Below are 4,769 nucleotides of genomic sequence, written 5' to 3' on the forward strand. Positions count from 1 at the left end.
CACCATTGTTATTTTGATAACATGAACATGTTGTTCTCTATAAATTATATTAAGATAAAATTTTGCAATAGAATTTTATCCCAAAGAGATATTTCCACAAAAACTTTTAAACAATTTTGTATGTAGGATTTAAAATGTAATGTGAGTTGTTTTTTGATGAATAAAGTCAAAAGAATAGTTTTGACTGAAGTAAAATGTTACGTCGAGAAAGACTTTAGTAGTGAGTTATGGAACTATTTAAAAGAACTACAATCAAGGAATAATGACATTTTTATTTTTAAAACCATCAAAGATAAAACCACTAGTAAAACAAAATTTTCATAGACTTCAGCACGTTGGCACCAGGGTTGCATACAATAGAGTTGAAGAAGCGCTGACAGCATCCTTGCTCCAACAACGGTGTTGAAGAAGCGCTGACAGTAACCTTGCTCCAACAACAGTGTTAAAGAAGTGTTGGCAACAACCTTTTTCCAACAGTAGTGTTGAAGTAGTGCCAACAACAACCTTTCTCAAACTGCAGTATTGAAGAAGTGCTGACAGCAGCCTTACTCCAACAGAAGTGTTGAAGAAGCGCTAACAACAACCTTGCTCTAACAGTAGTATTCAAGAAGCGCTGGCAGCAGCCTTGCTCCAACAGTAGTGTTGAAGAAGAGCTGACAGTAGCCTTGCTCCAATAGCAGTGTTGAAAAAGCGCTGGTAGCAACCTTTATCCAACAATAGTGTTGAAGAAGCGCTGACAGCAGCCTGCTCCAACAACAGTGTTGAAGAAGAGCTGGCAGCACGCTTGTTTTAGCAAAAATCTGAAGAAGCGCTAACAACCGCATAGTGAACAACAGTGTTGCGCCAATAGATGTGTTGAGCTAACAACATTGTAGCAAACATCATTGTTGCGCCAATGACAGCGTTCGCTATCAGTAGTCTTCTTCATCAGCTTAATGCGCCAAACTGTACAACTACCACATACACGATTATTATTTTTTTGTGGAAAATGGTTAAAACCATTTCATTAAAATCCCAAAATAGGAGGGTCAAGAATCAAAACTAGACAAATCCTAGCTATGATTAAAAGATGATAGTCAAACGACCCTAAAGAACCTGATTAGTAGTCATCAAATATACGAAAAGCAAAGATTACAAACAAAGATTACAAATTGGATCAAATACTAATTATCTCAATCAGGATTTCTATTTCCATACCAACCTAATGTTTCAACAGGTTGTCTTCCTCTTCCACTTGTCTTTCCTCTTCTCCTTCCCCTTCCTCTTACAATGAAAGAGGGATGAACTGAAGAGGTTGATGAATACTGCCTATTCTCATTTTGATTTTTCCTTTATATGAACCCGTTTTGATTTGATAAAAATAATTATTCTTTAGGATTTATGTGCTCTTAACCTTGTTGTTCTCAACTTGAATTTCGAGATCATTGTCTTTATTTTTTTCAACTTCAGCTTTAGAATCCTTAACAACTTTGGATTCCTCTATATCAACCTTAGACTTCTCTTCTTCCTCTTGATTAGTCTAAGTATCTTCCTTCTCTGTTTTCATCAACAACAACTTCAACTTGATTTGATTGAGAATCCTCAACTCCCTCTTCAACATGATTAGGTTAAGGTTCCACCTCCTTCATCGTATTGTTTTCATCTTGTACATAATTTTATTTATCTTCCATTTCCTGATTTTTAACCACATTTTGCTCTTTGAAAATAGACACATCTGTTTCCTTTTATGGATCATTACTTTCTGACCTTTATGGATTTTATAATCTTCTTCCTTAGCCAAATCATAATTTGGGCTTGAATGTTGAAAGGTATTGTAGAAAGTGCATATGTATACCTCCACTAATAAGTGATTTCCATGACAATAGGTTTTCTTTTTCTGTTTACTACTATCATACTATTCGTCAGTGTGCTTCTAGGATGCACCTCAATGCTAATTATAACAAATGATATGTGCTCTCCTCCTTCAGTAATTGGGTCTATATATAATGGTGTACCCAATAAATCTGCAAATTGACTAAGACCTTCTACATTATACATGTGTGTAGGGATATTTCAAAGTTTTAACCATATATGAGCTGTTTTTTGGGCTTGCTTAATAGGTTCAAACCTTCAGACCATCTTTCCAATTTCATGCAGTTGGATCCACTATATGTATGCCCATTTTTTAGAATTTCATCCAAATTTGATCCCCTCTCAAATTCCAGAATGTAAAGATCATGTACATTTGCTGAATTTTTCTCCAATCTCTTATCCTCCCTTCTCTTCATAAGTGCCTCTTTGATGACTATGAAAGAAACTCTATTCTTTCCTATATAGTTTCCCACCACTATATTTTCCCATTCCTAACACAATTTTCTTCTAATATAGTAGACAATTTAAATTCAAAAGGAGAATTCAGTACCTCCACTTTTGTCTGTACATTGCCCAAGTAGATTTTCCTTTATATGGATGATCTTTAGCTTTTTTCCCAAAGTTATTTTTCTAGACTACATTGATTTTCCACGTAGAATTACTTTTGATAGTGTAGGTCTTCGATTTAGGAGCATTCATTAACTCCCTTATTGTTGCAACAAACCATTTTACTATCACTTCATATTCACCATTCTTCGGTAAATTCCAGTCTTGGAGATAGTGAATATTATGTTGGACTGTTGTGCTTTGAATTTTCAATTTGCTAAGTACAATCTCTCCTTTCTTAGCATGCATCAGGAATTTGGTGATTTCTTTTTTTAGCCCAAAAAGATTGGCCCTTTGATTATACCCTATTATCCAAACTCCTTCATTCATCTCCTTGATCCTTGCATTATTTTCTAAGGCTTTTCGGCAGCAATCGGGTCATTGTTTATTTCCTGCACTTTTTCGTTAATAACTTCTTTAGCTATTTTGTTCAATTCCTTCTTTGTAGTTTTTTTGACTCTTTTAAGAACAAAGTCATACACTTCTTCGACCTTGTTATTTTTCCTTTTACCCAAATTCCAATAAGACTTTAGAACAAGGGATTAAAGTTAGAACAACAATCTTGAAACGACCTTATTCAAACCTTAGACAATTTTTCCCCGATGTGTCGAACGTGCCAAACTTACCTATCATGCCGATAGTGCCGAACGTACCAGATGTGCCGACGATCTTTACTTTGACCATGTTTCCCGTAACCGACTACAAATCAACTGAATCACGTGACCGAGTAAATGTGTCGACCGTGCCGACTATGCCCAATGTGCCGATTGTGCGGAACGTGTCGACGATCTTGATTCTGGCACGATTCTTGATTGAATATGAGAATTGCACATATTTGGGGAATAAATTTTAGATTCCATCACTAAAAAATTCTCACCCCACGTACATGTTTAATCCACTAGCCCGCTCAGTACTATCCAGTCCACCACGTTCCACTGAATATTCCGTGCAGTACAATCTCGTATGCCATGCTCGAACGAATATTATTCTTATGCACACTACCCCGTACACATGGCGTACAACAAACGAAAAGCTGACATGTATCTATTAAATAGGGCATCAAAGGACAACAACGACTCTCTCAATTCTCTAGCTTTTCTCTGACTCATTCTTGCTATCAATTAAATTTTTGTTCAAGTGATTCTGCAAATCGTTACGTTAAGCTGAGCAATAATTTACTATACTACCGGATAGTATTTTCAGTGTTGTAAGTTAAACAGTACACTGTCTATTCAACAGAGTGTGATAACTAGTAGTTCAGAACATTCAGCTGTTAAGACCTGTGATCTGAGTGAATTTGTGTAGAGGCTATACAAATAAATGTCTTCTAGTGGAATCCGCTGGAAACAAAAGAATGAGTGACGTAGAAGTTTTATCTCCGAACATCCATAAAATCTTATGTTATTTTTTTATGAATTCTTACAATCTTATATCAGCAGCTATAAATCAAGCAAGCATTTTCCGCACTTGAAACCGTTCAAAAGCTTGCTATGATTTGTCAAAGAATAGAAATAGATTTTCAATCTCTAACAGAATTAAAATCGCATTGAAAGTGAAAATTAGCATAACAATATCCAACCCCTTCTATGGTTGACACCGATTTTAATATATATATATATAATAGAATTTATGTTATTATATATAATAATCTTATTAGAATAATTATTTAAATTTGAATTATATAAATAAATTTCATTATATTATAAAATAAAGTCAAATAATATTTTTGTCCATATTGAGACAAATATAAATATCTGTCCAACGAATGTTGCGTATACTTACTTAAAATAATGAATAACTTTTTTCTTTTTTTTCTTTTTTATATTTAATAAATTACAACTTAACAATGAATTGGAGAATTCAGGACAATAAAAAATGAATTGTTAATGAAAATATTTTAATTTTATTTTCTAATTAATTAAAAAAATAAAATAATAGATTCCAAATTTTAGAAATTGAATTATAAATAAATTTTAATTAGGATGAAACTGAAATTAAAATTCGAATTATAATGTGGTCTATATTTCAAACACATCCTAAATGATTTTCGAAAAACTAAGAAATAAATTAGATTCCTAAATTCAATATAAGTATGAAAATTAAATTAAGAAAATATAAGTATTAATGTTTAATATTTTTATGATAAAATAGGTCATTAATCTCGTATAGTAACACTCTTTAAAAGAAACGAACACATCTTTTCAAACACAACGACTTTATCGTGTATTTTCAATAATACTATCAATTTTCTAAGATTTAGTGCCACTTTCATATATGATTCTTCACTTCCACAAATAACATCAAAATTGAAA

This window comes from Impatiens glandulifera, chromosome 7 (genome assembly GCF_907164915.1).
Source record: "Impatiens glandulifera chromosome 7, dImpGla2.1, whole genome shotgun sequence".
Classification (NCBI taxonomy): domain Eukaryota; kingdom Viridiplantae; phylum Streptophyta; class Magnoliopsida; order Ericales; family Balsaminaceae; genus Impatiens; species Impatiens glandulifera.